At 49.5% G+C, this 16,454-nt stretch overlaps 1 pseudogene; it reads left to right on the forward strand.

Annotated features, from left to right (window-relative positions):
• LOC146870331 (cytochrome P450 2G1-like) overlaps positions 1–16,454 on the forward strand; it is a 920,765-nt pseudogene that overhangs the window by 201,923 nt on the left and 702,388 nt on the right.

The following is a 16,454-nucleotide window of genomic DNA, read 5'->3' on the forward strand; positions in this document are numbered from 1 at the left end:
AAGTTCAGGAAGGAAGGAACATATATTATTGACAGATAGGCAGTTTTATAGAAAATACATTACAGTAAAACAGATGCAAGAGGCGTAACAGCTGATAAAAGGTGCATACGTAGCTAATAGAGGGCGTAATTTAATAAACATCATCATACATGATGTCATAAGTGGGTGGATCCATAAGAGAATCCTGCAATGTCAGCAGAAATAGTTGGCAGAGATGCGCGCGCAGCCGCATGACGTGTGATTGACGTGCAACTAGAGGGTGAAGGGGACTTGACATTTAGCTCTACATGTGGAGACAGAAGTCTGGGGTTATGTCAACCTAATCCCGAATCATATCTAATATCCTATGTTTAAAGAACTGTGTTATCCAAAAAGAGAGGTCTCTTAGGATAGAATCTTATTCTATACTGACTATACTGACTGTTAGTGCGTGTACAAGCGTCTAAGTGTCTACACTAGATGCGAGGGGGTAGGAATATTCCATGGTAATGGGGCTATGAATGACTTGCATGAGGGCAGCGAAGCCTGGCCCTTTTCACGGGAGCTGGAAGAATGTTTACCTAAACTACTAGACAGGAATGCATCGGATGAGGAGCGAAGGAGATAATCTCGAAGGTGAAATACAGTTTTTTGGCAGGCGACAGGCTGGATCAGGCACCGTTAGCCGCGCAGGGAGTAGGACAAAGTTCATGGTCACAGATGCGGGCTCAGACTGGAGCTTTCAGAGGCAGAAGGCAGGAAAAGGCTTGATGACAGAATTCGGGCCTACTCGCCTGAATCTGTGAGATGTGGAAAGTGAACCACATAAAGTCGGTGGCCTTTCATACTTAGGAATGTAATATCTGACCCATTCATGGCGGATTTGAAAGAGGACATGTTGACGGTGGACGCACATATATTTGCGTCTTCAGAACTGGAGCAGGAGGGAACATACATGTACTTATACCATGCACATGGAGCCGTTGGGGTCTACGATAGGGGACATAACTGATCACAAAATTCATATTTCCTCACACCGGGGCCCGGGGAGGCTCTCCCCGGCCTGGCTAGGGTTCAGAACCTGGGCCCGGACCCGGGGCTTCTGCTCCGTCTAACAGGAGTAAACTATAGGCTTAGTGTATGGGTTACCTGGTGGACCCCTCCATAAGGCAGGATGTCATTGTGCTTCGGCCAAGTCACAGTAGTTACACTAGAGCCATAGGTATTAAGAGCCGCGATTAGCCAATGTCTTTCAGGGCTGATTGCAGGGGCTGGCCCCAAATCAATGTATGTTAGATCATTGGGGTTTGCGATAGGTCGGTGTCTTCTTCTTGTCTCGCAATCAGTGGGCAGTTTGGTCTTTCCTCCTCTCATGTCTGATCAGGTTTTTGATAGCGAGGTGGGTCTGTGAGATTCAGGAGCACGGGCAGTTCATTTGAGGTGCGAGCAGCAGCCATGGGCGATGTGGATGTTTCTCAGCGGTTTTTGTGGCCCCTGCGAGAGCGAGTGCATCATGTCTGCGGTCGGGGTCCACAGGCTGCATAGATCCATAGTGCAACATTGGGGAGAGGTGGTGCCACAGCTCTGGAGGGGAACCTCTTCAGTGGCCTAAGTCCACGACTCATCCGTAGTGTCAAAGAAGAAGGTTTTCTTTAGGAAGAACACTTGTAAACGGGGGGGAACAACAGTCAGTACTAGAGGTTTAGGGCCCTCAGTTTCTATTTTACTTCCACGTAGGAGCGGCGTCTTGTCTGGACCTCTTTAGTATAGTCCAGGAAGGTCATGACCTTGTGGCTCTAGTAGGGCAAGGTCTTACCAGCATGGGCCGCCTGCAGGATGACGTCCCTGTCTTTAAAGTTGAGGATTCTGGCATTATCTGCCAGTGCAGGGCACCCGTGGTGGCATGGATGTCAGGGCTCGGTGTGAGTGTTCCACTGTGAACCATGTCGAGAGTCCATCCGCAGGCATCCATGACCTAATCCATGTTTTAAAAAAGTTTGCCACCTGCTCTGGCTCTGCTCACTCGGGGATTCCCACCAGGGGTAGGTTGTTGCGCCGTGATCGGTTTTCTGCATCTTCTGCATGACTGTGTAATTCTTTTGTGTGGGATTGGAGTTGTGAGACCTGCTCTTTCAGGCACTGAACATCATCCTCACTGTGGATAAGTGGGATTCTACCTCCGTGAGATGGGCCATGGCATTGCGGAGGTCCTGTCTAATGAGGGCCATGTCAACTCGCACCTCTCTGATTTAGCTATTTACTGAGTCCTATGAGGATGGTGTGGCTTGCAAGATTGTTGTGAGATCTCCTTCAGGGAGGTTAGCCTTGCCATGGATTGCTTCGCCGGCCACAGTGTCGCTTGTGGTGTACTGCTCCATCAAGGTTTGCAATGCAGTCGGCTTGGTCTTGGGCGGGGACCCTGCCGACACTGCAGGCCGCAGCCGGGGCCTCCTCTACGTGGGCCCATGGCCCTGTCTTCTCACCCCTAGGGTCTGCTGCACTAATAAAGAGGCCTCCGTCTCCCCCTCACATCATTGTTATTCACCGGAGTGGGCCCATTCTAACTGGGTCCACCCCGATGTCAGCTCGGTGTTGGGAGGCGCGGCTGATTGAGGGATGTTTCTCTGCACTTTGCCGGGCTTACCGCACCTGAGGCGCTAGCTTCTCTGTCTCTCGCTCGGTAGCCACCATCTTGGATCAGCAGGAGCGGCAGGCCACAGTGTGTTGTCAGGTTCAGTCCACCAGCAGAGTCGTCCAGGCGTGCCGTACAGGACCCCTACCAGCCTGGAGTGTCAGGTCCTCCTCAGTTGTGACTGTGTTGTGATCCTGTAGTTGTCACTGGCGGGTCGAGGAGCCCATCCACAGTGCCACAATTTTCTTCTGCGGGTGAGTCGCGATCAGGTCAGCACCACTGCCGGTGACTGCTTGAGACTGCGATTTTGGGTCCAGCCCTTTGTTGGTGGTGTCAACGCACTGCATAGGCCCGTTCTGGTGACTTTGTTTGACTGAAGGGGTCTCAGGATACGCACGGATGACAAAGTGGTCCGGAGCACTCTTAGAGTGTGACCGCTATCTTGATGCTCAAAGCCAATGGTTCTTTAAAGTAGTGCAATGTTTGTTATTCGCACAAAGTATTTAACTATTTAGTGGCACTGCTGTCTGTCAACCAAAGGAAGAGACCCCGGAGTGAAAAAAGGATTGCTTTGACCGTCCATCTGCTCGGGCAAAGCTATAATTCCTAAATTCCACTCCATCACATAGGGACTTCGCAAGCTTTACTGGCTTTCTATGCACAGCAGTGCAAAATTTAAAGCCCTCTGCTTAGCCCATAAAGGAATGCATGATTCAGGGCCGGACTTTCTTAGCTCAGCTTTTAAGAGATATAAGCCTAATAGAGAACTCAGATCGGCTAAAGACAACCTCTTAGCTGTCCCTAAATTTAAAAAGATGCAATGGGGTGGTAGAGGTATAGTCCTCAACATGATCAAACTTTGGAACAGCCTCCCACCTTCTCAGAGCAATCCCTTCATTAACACCTGTTAGGAAGGATTTAAAGACCTGGCTATTTAACCTCTATACATCACTTGCTTGCCTTTCAGACAGCGGCAAGACACCTTGTGGTATTTGCTCGCTTTAAAAAATCCATAACATAACATAACATGTAATTGCTGTCTACTGCTGCTACCCATTGCCCCCCCACCCAGCCTGGTTGAAGAACTTTAGGCCCAAGACTCCTCTCAGCTCCAGAGAGAGGGAGCCGTGAACCGTGCCAAGCTTAAACATGAGGCAATAGCTTGCTACGTGTTAAACTGGCCCCTAGTCCCATGTTAACATTCACTTACTGCATTTGTGCCTTTACACGTGGTTGCCGCAGCTGACAGACTCCGAGTGACAGTGAAGTCACTGCCCGGTTGGGATGCTGTGCCGCGGTGGTCACACTCAATCACTCACGACTAGAGACGGTGAACTTGTTCTAGACCAGAAATACTCTAAGTATGGCCCCCGACTCTGCACTTACATTGAAAAATAAGTTAAATAAACAGGCAAACCTTTATTTAAAAGTTAATTGAAGTTAAAAAAGGAAGTAACTAGGTTATCCTGCCCAGATTTACTTTAGAAACACCTTTATTTTTATTTTTTTTAAACAAATTTTATTTATCAAATGACACATATATCGCAGGGCTCTGTACCCCAGAGGCCTCTGCACAATCAATAAATGTTAGAATCCGGGTTCTCTGGTTGGCACAGGTAGGTACTTGTGACAAGCAGGGAACCTTTCCTCTAGTCAGGGTAAGGGTTTACACTGCTAAAACAACCCCTTGCTCACCCTCTAGGTAGCTTGGCGCGAGCAGACAAGGCTTATCTCAGAGCGTTATAGGTTAAGCATTTGTGAACACATACAGTAACCAAGTGACAACACTACAAATGGACACCACACAGGTAATAAGGATTCTTTATATAGGATTATCACAAGACCATTAAACGATTAAAAATATATTCTCTTAAGTTCTTAAATGCGACACATTAAGTCAATGTACCTTAGATGCGACACGCAGGGCAACGAAAGTGTTGCAGTGATGCAGATGCGTTGAAGTTCTTGGTGCAAAAGAAATAAAGACGGGATCTTCCAGATGCATTACGCTTCTCCGATGTTGCGAGAAGACTCGACTCGATGCGATGCTGCAGTGGCGACACCCACCCCTTCTGCGAGATGCGACGACAGCGGCTCCGACGGTGGCACGCTTCTCCGTGGATGCGAGGCGCGTTTCTGGTTGCGGTGCAATGCGACAAGTACGATGGCTGCGATGGCGACACGCTTCCTCCTCGATGAGAGACTCTTCTCTCGATGCGGTGCAGTGCGACAGCTACGATGGCTGCGATGGCGACACGCTTCTTCGGCGTTGCGAGACACATCCGCTCGATGCGATGCTGCAGCGGCGACACCCTTTGCGAGATGCGATGACAGCGGCTCCGACGGTAGCACGCTTCTCTTCCTTGCGTCGCGCTTCCAGCTCCTTGCGACACGCAGTCCCTCAGAAGGCCCAACAACAGCAGCAGGCACTTCCAAAAGACTCTGGGGAGCTGGGGGTGAAGTCCACTGGTCCTGGGACTTCGTTCAGGGGGCAAGCTCAGTTCAAGCCCTTGGAGATCTTTTCAAAGCACAAGTTGAAGCAAAGTCTTTAGTAGTCTTTCTCCTCTCCTTCAGCAGCAAGGCAACCACTGCAGGCCAATCCCCCAGGTCAGGGACAGTACTCCTCCTACAGCTTTCCCAGTTCCTTCTCCTCTGGCAGAGGTTCTTCTTGTTTCAGCAGGATCTGATTTCTTAGGAGCAGGGCTCCTTCTTTTATACACAGTTTCTTATGTTGTTTGTCGCCAGGGGGCCTGTGCCTGGCTCAGTCCGGTTGTTGTGGTGACTCTGCTCTTTCCTTTCAGTGCACAGGGCAGGGACATCAGCCGCTCCACAGGGGGCGGAGCCAGCATTGTGGTGGCAGAGCACAGGTCTATTCAGAGTCAAGGTGCACTCCTCCCACCCATCCTGGTGTAATCTCTCTAACCACCACCTGGCAGCCAGCCTGTCTCCTGGAATTCCCCAGCCCTGCCCCTCACTGAAACTAGGCAGCACACACACACAAAGCAGAGGTGTACTGAAATGGCTAAGCAAGTAAATACTAACTTTCTAAAAGTAGTATTTACAAGCACAGGATATTAAAATAAACTTTACTAAAAGAAGTATTTTATTATTCTGAGTTCAGGCATACTAAACTTGACTTTCTACCATGCTCTCTGAGTCCGCTGGGATTATAGCGTGTAATAATTCCAGCAGCCCATTCTGGCCTATGGAGAGCAGGTAGCCTTCAATAGTGAAAAACGAAAATGGCTGTAATTCACTATTAGGACATGCCACACACATCAGGGCATGTCCTACCTTATGCCTACAATGCACCCTGCCCTGGGGCCTACCATAGGGGTGACTAATATGTAGTTAAGGGAAGGTTTAGGGACTGGCAAGTAGGTGTACTTGCGCAGTCAGCGTGACAGTAGCAGACTGCACGCAGGTTCTGCAATGGCAGACCTTAGACACATTTTACTAGGCCGCTTCTGTGGGTGGCACAACCAGTGCTGCAAGCCCACCAGCAGCATTTGTATTTACAAGCCCTGGCACTCCTGGTGCACTTTACTAAGGGCTGATAGTAAACCAAATAAGCCAATCATGGAATCCAATGAACATCAACATTTTACCATAGGGAGAGCATATGCACCTTAGCACTGATCAGCAGTGGTAAGGTGCCCAGAGTCATAAAACAGGCAACAACAGGTCAGAAGAAATACAGGAGGAAGGCAAAAAGTTTAGGGATGACCCTGCAAAAAGGGCCAAGTCCAACAATAAACAACATCATGACTTTGACTTTCTTTTAAAAACAAAGGGAAAGAAATGTAGCAAGGGTAAAGAAGTGCAATGCAGATGAAAAAATACCCCCCCTCCTTTTATATTTTTTAAAGAAAACCCACCTCCAACAACCCTCCCACCCCCCTAAGTTGCACAAACAACCTCTTAAGCACAATTAGAACCAGACCTCGCACCACACCAGCCTCCCAACCCATTCATACATACATACAAGCAAATACCCTGTGCACCCATGGGGTAGCATCAAACTGGAAGGGGGGTAGCCCCATCCGCAATCGGCTCCAAAATCAGCCCACCGCTTCCAAATTTTATAATGTTTCTGCGGGCAATCTCTAGCTGTAAAAATATGGAGTTCCAAACCCATACAAAAGTCCAGGCCCCTCTTCCATACCGACACCAAATGTGGCGCTTTCCAAGCCCTGGCGATATCCCTCTTCGCTAATGTAAATCCCAGTGTAGGAGAGTAGGGTCTGCTTTCTATGTTCACCCCCACTTTTAGCTTTTGCTTTACTGGTTTTCGACTTAGATGTGGCTGTGGGCCTGCTAATCAGACCCACAGCCCTGCTGTTCTCTCTCTAAATTAATACTATGCACTTTAGGTGCATAACCCAATTGGATAGGATCACCTTATTGGCCCCTGTACAGTGTACCTTAGGTACCCAGGGCATAGGTGTACCCTAGGCCTACCAGGGACTGCAGCATGTATTATGCCACCCCTGGCCTGGCCTTCCATTATGACACAACTGGCTGATCACTCAGCTGGGGCAAGGTCGTGTACTCACCCCTTGCTTAGCTGTAGTATTCCTATACCTACCTTATGTATAGACACATGTGTACCTATCAGCCACTCCTATGGCAGGCCTTAACAATCCTGGAGGCAGAGTGCTTGGTAACATGTGAGATAGTGCTCTAGCATGAGCTGAGCCTGTCTTTCGGAACCATGTCCTTATAGCTGTTCTATGATATAGCCTACCATATACTTAAAGTGCCTTATAATCGTAAACGGTTATGGTAACTATGGTTTGGCTTTATCAAAACATGTCGTGTAAGGTGTCTAACACTTTGGAATAATACCCCCATACCATTTCTGGTGATGAGAATATTATCCCTCCCTTCTAGAGGGAGAAGACATGTTGAAACCTACTTACCCGGTTAAAGTTAACCAGAGCCCCAGCATCACAAAATGGATGCTGCTGCCACAGACACAAGTCTGACCTCCTGCTGCTGGGAGCGATCCCGGCAAGGGAGGCTTGGACAATAGGTTTCCTGCCTTGGGAGGTGCGAGCACCACCCCAGACAGGCCTTAGTGTATTGGGGCAGGGAGGGATGAAATAAACTAGATACTGCCTGGGGCACACAAGGTGTCCCACGCATAGTCCAGTTCAAACCGGTGCTGGGGCACTCCAGCCCCAGTCCTGGCGCGAAACTGGACAAAGGGAAGGGGGTGTAACCACCCCCCTCCCAGGTCCCACCCATAAGGCGTGACCTAGCAGGCAACCCAGCCCCCCAGATTAGTATAAGTGTGGTAGCTGGTCCCCAGGAGATTAGATTATCCTGAACCTGCAACTTGAACAGAAACTCTGGACCTTCGACATTCGACGAAAGAAGAAGACTGAAGAATCTCCCTTGTGGCCAAGGAGTGGTCACCCTGTGCGAACAGGCACCATCAAGAGACTTACCCTTTGCTTTGCTGAAGTTCTACGAGGGACCGACTGCAGAGCCTGACCAGAGCCTTGACTTCCAGACTTCTCCGACCCTGATCCACATCCACAGCCAAGCTGAGATCCGTGGAGGCTACCTGGGAAAAGTGGCGAGTATCTTCGAGGCACCCTCGAGGTAGTGCACCGGGGATTGAGAAGCCCCAGCCCCAAGCACCATCTGCACCGAAGATCAGCCCCCCACACTCCACGAGTCCTGCGTGGGGCCCTTCTGCATTTTCCTGCTTGCTGCATCTGTCCGGTTGCTTACCCGGTGGCTAGTAACCTTTGCGACGACACACCTTCAATTTTCCACTGCTGGTTTGGCTCCTCCAGACTGGCTCCTGCTCCTCTGTAAAAGAGAAGCACCCCAGACCTTCCTGGTCTGCACCAGAAGCAAGTCCTCCATTCTTCGTGGGTTCCGCTTGCCAAGGCTTGGTGAGTCCTAGTTCGACTTCGACGCCGCCGACAACACGAGCCTTCGTGGGACAGCTCGCCTCCTGGTCCTGGTCGTCCTCGACGTCTCCTGGTACCCGTGGCTGCTGCGACAAGCTTCACCTCTTCACCTGCAATCTCCCGACATCGCCTGGTTCCTTCCTGGTTCCACGTGGTCACTGGCTAGTGACCCAGACTCTGTCCCTTCTGCTTGCAGGTATCCTTCCTTCTTGATCCCGGCCTAGGGATCCACCGGACACTCTTCACTGACTGCCTGTCAGCATCTTTCCTTCAGGCATCCATAGGAGTCGATGACGAAACCCGACGCAAGTTCACACCTATGCACCCGCAGCCCGTGGGCTAGGTAACTTGGGTACTCCGGTGCTCATCAGGGTATTGACTATCCTAGTGTCTTGTTCTCAAGTCTCGACTTCCTAGCTACTCCAGAAGTGTCCTAACTCTTATTAATTCTAAACTGTACTATTTCTATCGATTATACGCATTACGCGTGAGTGTTTCCACTCTGCACCTGAATCCCGTGGGCCTCCCACTTCCTAACCTTGGGTAGTATAGTGTAGCCCCAGCGATACCCTAGGCCTAGGCCTATCCTATTTCCGTGACAGTGGTCCTTATACCACTTACTTAGTATATGGTTTGCGTGGCCCCTAGGGCCTAACTGAATTACTTACCTGTGTGACTTAATGTATGCTTGAATAAGACTGTGTTGTACTTACCTCGAATCTCATAAAGAGTGCTGAGGGTTTGACTAGAATAAATACACTTTATTTTATATATATACCTGTTGTGGTGTCCTTTCATTTGGTATTCAAGGGATTATATATGGTATAACAGCTGGCTTCACATGCCATTCAGAGTTTAGCCTAAGACTGCTCTTGTCCATGCTACCACTAGGATAGCTGGTCTATAAGGTTGACTTTACAACCAATCACCATAAGGGTTGTTTGGACTGATACAAGGTGTACACTAGAATTAGTGACATCATATATCAGGCCAACTTCTCACATTGGTGAGCAGCGGTTGGGATCTGAGCTTACTGTTGTAATACCATTGTAATCTTGAGATACTACATTGAAAGATCACACAGATATTGTTTAGGTACATATAACATAGATTATAAATACTTAAGTCCTACTGGACATAGTTGTTGTAGGTTGAAGGGCCTAGCACACCCTGACTACAACTACTAGAGAGGTTTAGTAGATACAACTAGTGTAGGTAGGTGCACACACCACACCCTCACTAGATCATGTCTCTGGGAGGAGATCAAGTAGATTCTCTCTCAGGAGGGGTAGGTCTTAGAAAGATCCCCTCTAGATATGATACCCTAACTTTTCAGGAGATGAGACAATTGTGTACCTCCAGAAAGTTAAAACAGGGTGCAAACCCTACACTCATTCAGCTAGTAGAGATCCTAGAGGAGTTTGATGCTCGTAGGGCCTCCCAGGTTGGTACCCTAGGTACAGGTGAGGGTCTACCCGCTACAGATGAGTCAGATGGGACTTCAGATGAGGAGGTAGACAGCCAGGTCAAAGTAGGAAAACTTAGCCAGGCTAACTTAAGCTTACATGGGAGTCTGCATGGGGCCCCCCCATTCAGACCCCCAAGTGGACTTAACCAGAGAAACAGGAGAGACAGATCCCCTTCAAGGGAATCCATCCACTCCCATGTCTCTAGCATCTCTAATGCCTCTTCTCACAGGGGAATGACTTCCCCCCAGAGAATAGAGCATGAAGCCAGAATGAGGGAAGCTAATCTAAGGATTGAGAGGGAAGAACTTGCCCTTGCCAAGGAGAAGCTTGCTCTGGTTAGAGAGCAGAAGTTAAGTGGGTTAGAACCCACTGGTGGCAGCAATATCCCTAAGGATAGAGACAGGACCTATGATAATAGAAACCTGAGCAAGATTGTCCCTCCCTACAAGTGTGGGGATGACATCCACAAATGTATAACTGCTTTGGAGAGAGCTTGCAAAGTACAGCAGGTACCCCAAAGTCAGTGGGCAGCTATCTTGTGGCTCTCCTTCTCTGAGAAAGGTAGAGACAAGCTCCTCACAGTTAGTGATGAGGATGCAGACAATTACACTGTCCTGAAGAGTGCTCTGATTGATGGGTTTGGCCTAACCACTGAACAATACAGGTTGTTGTTCAGGGATACCCAGAAGACACAGACTCAGGACTGGACTGAATTTGTAGATTGTGCCACTAAGGCTTTGGAAGGCTGGCTATTGGGAAGTAAGGTTAAGGACTATACAGGATTGTATAATTTGATCATGAGAGAACAAATCCTTAACAACTGTCAAAACCAGCTACTGCATCAACACCTGATTGATTCTGATCTGACTTCTCCCCAAGAATTGGGAAAGAAGGCAGATAGATGGGTCAGGACTAGAGTTAAGCAGAAAAACCAGAACCAGGGCGGTGATCAGAAAAAGGCAGACCAGAAGGGTAATGATCAGAAACAAAAAGACCAGAAGTCTTCACCAGGCCCCCAAAAGGCTCAGAGGGAGGGTGATCCCAAAATGGATACGAAGAAAGATGGCCAAAAGAAACCATGGTGCAACTATTGTAAGCCAAACTCACATTGGTTTAGTGAGTGCACCAAAAAGGATAAGCCCCCAGCCACCATTGCCCCTAAGGCAGATGTACCCCCTACTTCAGCTGTAAGTGGTGGTTCCCAGCAAAAGGGTGTAGTAGGGTTACCCCTGGGAACTGAGGAGGATTCTGGCCTAGTCAGGATACCTACTCAGGCTGTTCTGATCTGTGATGGGGACATAGCTTTGTCCTCTACTGTAGGTCCCAGTAACCTGGGCAAGTACAGACAGACTCCTTTTATCAACCATAGAATGGCTCAGGCCTACAGGGACACTGGGGCTAGTGTCACAATGGTGACCCCTGCCTTTGTGGACCCTGAACAGATCATGCTAGGTGAGAATTACCTAGTGACCAACGCTAGCAATGCCACTACTTCCCATAGTGTGGCAATTATTAACTTCTCCTGGGGAGGGGTAACTGGCCTCAAGAAAGTTGTTGTTAGTTCAGACCTTCCAGTGGAGTGTTTACTGGGCAATGATCTTGAAACTTCAGTTTGGTCTGAAGCAGAGTATAGGACCCATGCAGAAATGCTGGGGATAGATGCACATGTCCTTGCTGTGACCAGGTCACAGGCCAAAAAGTGCAACACTGAACACGTGCTGGATCCTGGAACCATGGACCAGTCAGAACCCAAGAGAAAGAGCAGTAGGGTAAAGGCTGTGCCTTCCCCCCTGCCTCAGGTAATGGATCAGCCCTCACAGGAGGATGATTCTGAGAGCCCTGAAGGAACTCTCCTAGAAGAACTTGAACCTGATCAGGTTGAGTTTCTTGGGACAGGGGGACCTTCAAGGGCAGATCTGAGGCAGGCACAATTAGACTGCCCCTCTCTTGAACCCCTCAGACAGCAGGCTGCTGCTGAGGCTGCAGGGAATGCTCAAGGTACCCATAGAGTGTATTGGGATGAAGGGCTGCTGTATTCAGAGGCTAGAGACCCCAAGCCTTGTGCATCCAGGAGGTTGGTCATACCACTGGAGTTCAGAGGCTTCCTTCTTACCTTGGCCCATGATATTCCCCTTGCAGGACACTTAGGCCAGAACAAGACTTGGGACAGGCTTGTCCCTCACTTTCACTGGCCTCATATGTCAGAAGATACCAAGGAGTTTTGTCGCTCCTGTGTCACCTGCCAAGCCAGTGGCAAATCAGGTGGCACCACAAAGGCCCCCCTCATACCACTACCTGTGGTGGGGGTTCCCTTTGAGAGAGTGGGTATAGATATTGTAGGACCAATGGACCCACAAACAGCATCTGGGCACAGATTCATACTGGTGATAGTGGACCATGCCTCCAGGTATCCAGAAGCTATTCCCCTAAGGACCACAACAGCTCCTGTTGTGGCAAGGGCCCTACTTGGAGTATTCTCCAGAGTGGGCTTTCCAAGGGAGGTCATTTCTGACAGAGGTGCCAACTTCATGTCAGGATATTTGACTGCAATGTGGAAGGAGTGTGGTGTGAACTACAAGTTCACCACCCCCTATCACCCCACAGTGCAATGGGCTTGTGGAGAGATTCAACAAGACCCTAAAAGGGATGATAAAAGGTTTACCAGACAAGCTTAGGCGAAGATAGTACATCCTTTTACCCTGCCTTCTGTTTGCTTACGGAGAGGTCCCACAAAAGGGGGTTGGCTACAGCCCTTTTGAGCTTTTGTTTGGGCATCCTGTAAGAGGACCCCTATGTTTAGTAAGGGAAGGATGGGAGAGACCTCTCAGACAACCCAAACTTGATATAGTGGATTATGTACTTGGTCTCCGCTCCAGGATGGCAGAGTATATGAAGAAGGCTTCTAAAAACCTTGAGGCAAGCCAAGAACTCCAAAAAGCTTGGCATGACCAAAAGGCTGTGCTGACTGTGTACCAGCCAGGGCAGAACGTGTGGGTGTTGGAGCCAGTGGCCCCAGCAGCACTCCAAGACAAATGGTCTGGACACCACACTATTGTTGAGAAAAAGGGAGAAGTCACCTACTTGGTGGACCTTGGGACTCCCAGAAGCCCCCACAGGGTGCTTCATGTCAACAGATTGAAGGCATATGTTGACAGGGCAGACATGGGCTTACTCATGGCTACAGATGAGGGGCAGGAGGAAGAGAGTGACCCTCTCCCAGACCTGTTGACTCTGAACCCTGATGATGGCTCAGTTGATGGTGTGGTCTTTTCTGACAGCCTCACTGTCCATCAGCAACAGGACTGCAGGCAAGTTCTGCAATCCTACAGACATATGTTCTCTCTGACCCCAAGTCAGACAAACTGGTGCACCCATGAGGTGGACACTGGTGACAGTCTGCCTGTGAAGAGTAAAATCTACAGGCAACCTGACCATGTCAGGGACTGCATAAAAGTTGAGGTACAAAAGATGTTGGAGCTGGGAGTCATTGAAACTTCAGAGAGCCCTTGGGCTAGTCCTGTAGTTCTTGTGCCAAAACCTCACACCCAAGATGGTAAGAGAGAGATGAGGTTTTGCGTGGACTACAGAGGTCTCAATGCTGTCACTAGGACAGATGCCCACCCAATACCTAGGGCAGATGAGCTCATTGACAGACTGGCAGCTGCTAAGTTTTTGAGCACATTTGACCTGACAGCAGGCTACTGGCAAATCAGACTAGCTGAAAATGCAAAGGCCAAAACTGCTTTCTCAACCCCAGGAGGACATTATCAATTTGTGGTAATGCTCTTTGGTTTGAAGAATGCACCTGCCACTTTCCAAAGGTTGGTGAATCAAGTCCTTACAGGCCTGGATGACTACTGTGCAGCTTATCTTGATGATATTGCTGTCTTTAGCTCCACCTGGGAGGATCACCTGGTCCACCTGAGGAATGTTTTAGAGGCCCTGCAAAAGGCAGGCCTCACTATCAAGGCCACCAAGTGCCAGATAGGGCAGAGCAAGGTTGTGTACCTGGGCCACCTAGTTGGTGGGGGTCAGGTTCAACCACTGGAGAGCAAGATACAGACCATAAAGGACTGGACTCCTCCAACTACCCAGACTCAGGTCAGAGCTTTCTTGGGCCTGACTGGGTACTACAGAAAGTTTGTTAAGAACTATGGGTCCATTGTGATACCACTTAATGACTTGACCTCCAAGAAAATGCCAAAGAAAGTTCAGTGGACAGTAAGCTGTCAAAAAGCATTTGATGACCTGAAGCAGGCCATGTGCAGTGCACCTATTCTGAAAAGTCCAGACTACTCCAAAGAGTTTATTGTCCAGACAGATGCTTCTGAGTTGGGTGTGGGAGCTGTTCTTTCACAACTTAATATAGATGGTCAAGACCAGCCCATTGCTTTTATAAGTAGAAGGCTGACCCCTAGAGAGAAACGTTGGTCAGCTATTGAGAGGGAGGCCTTTGCTGTGGTTTGGGCCCTGAAGAAGCTGAGGCCATACTTGTTTGGCACTCACTTCAAGATTCAGACAGACCATAAGCCCCTCTTGTGGCTAAATCAGATGAAGGGTGAAAATCCCAAAGTTCTTAGGTGGTCCATTTCCCTACAGGGGATGGACTTCACAGTGGAACATAGACCTGGGACTGACCATGCCAATGCAGATGGACTCTCCAGATATTTCCACTTAGAACATGAAGACTCAACTGGTCAAGGTTAGTTTAATGTCCCTAAGTTTGGGGGGGGGGGGGTTGTGTAGGAGAGTAGGGTCTGCTTTCTATGTTCACCCCCACTTTTTCCTTTTGCTTTACTGGTTTTCGACTTAGATGTGGCTGTAGGCCTGCTAATCAGACCCACAGCCCTGCTGTTCTCTCTCTAAATTAATACTATGTACTTTAGGTGCATAACCCAATTGGATAGGATCACCTTATTGGCCCCTGTACAGTGTACCTTAGGTACCCAGGGCATAGGTGTACCCTAGGCCTACCAGGGGCTGCAGCATGTATTATGCCACCCCTGGCCTGGCCTTCCATTATGACACAACTGGCTGATCACTCAGCTGGGGCAAGGTCGTGTACTCACCCCTTGCTTAGGTGTAGTATTCCTATACCTACCTTATGTATAGACACATGTGTACCTATCAGCCACTCCTATGGCAGGCCTTAACAATCCTGGAGGCAGAGTGCTTGGTAACATGTGAGATAGTGCTCTAGCATGAGCCGAGCCTGTCTGCAGCTTTCGGAACCATGTCCTTATAGCTGTTCTATGACATAGCCTACCATATACTTAAAGTGCCTTATAATCGTAAACGGTTATGGTAACTATGGTTTGGCTTTATCAAAACATGTCGTGTAAGGTGTCTAACACTTTGGAATAATACCCCCATCCCATTTCTGGTGATGAGGATATTATCCCTCCCTTCTAGAGGGAGAAGACATGTTGAAACCTACTTACCCGGTTAAAGTTAACCAGAGCCCCAGCATCACAAAATGGATGCTGCTGCCACGACACAAGCCTGACCTCCTGCTGCTGGGAGTGATCCCGGCACGGGAGGCTAGGACAATAGGTTTCCTGCCTTGGGAGGTGCGAGCGCCACCCCAGACAGGCCTTAGTGTATTGGGGCAGGGAGGGATGAAATAAACTAGACACTGCCTGGGGCACACAAGGTGTCCCACGCATAGTCCAGTTCAAACCGGTGCTGGGGCACTCCAGCCCCAGTCCTGGCGCGAAACTGGACAAAGGGAAGGGGGTGTAACCCCCCCCTCCCAGGTCCCACCCATAAGGCGGGACCTAGCAGGCAACCCAGCCCCCCAGATGAGTATAAGTGTGGTAGCTGGGCCCCAGGAGATTAGATTATCCTGAACCTGCAACTTGAACAGAAACTCTGGACCTTCAACATTCGACGAAAGAAGAAGACTGAAGAATCTCCCTTGTGGTAAAGGAGTGGTCACCCTGTGCGAACAGGCACCATCAAGAGACTTACCCTTTGCTTTGCTGAAGTTCTACGAGGGACCAACTGCAGAGCCTGACCAGAGCCTTGACTTTCAGACTTCTCCGACCCTGATCCACATCCACAGCCGAGCTGAGATCCGTGGACGCGACGAGAGACGTGGGACCGGCTACCTGGGAAAAGTGGCGAGTATTTTCCAGCGCAGCTTCTGAGGCACCCTCGAGGTTGTGCACCGGGGATTGAGAAGCCCCAACCCCAAGCACCATCTGCACCGAAGATCAGCCCCCCACACTCCACGAGTCCTGCGTGGGGCCCTTCTGCATTTTCCTGCTTGCCACGTCTGTCCAGTTGCTTGCCCGGTGGCTAGTAACCTTTGCGACGACACACCTTCAATTTTCCACTGCTGGTTTGGCTCTTCCAGACTGGCTCCTGCTCCTCTGTACCTATGCACCCGCAGCCCGTGGGCTAGGTAACTTGGGTACTCCGGTGCTCATCAGGGTATTGACTATC

This window comes from Triturus cristatus, chromosome 1_1, assembly GCF_964204655.1.
Source record: "Triturus cristatus chromosome 1_1, aTriCri1.1, whole genome shotgun sequence".
Lineage (NCBI taxonomy): Eukaryota > Metazoa > Chordata > Amphibia > Caudata > Salamandridae > Triturus > Triturus cristatus.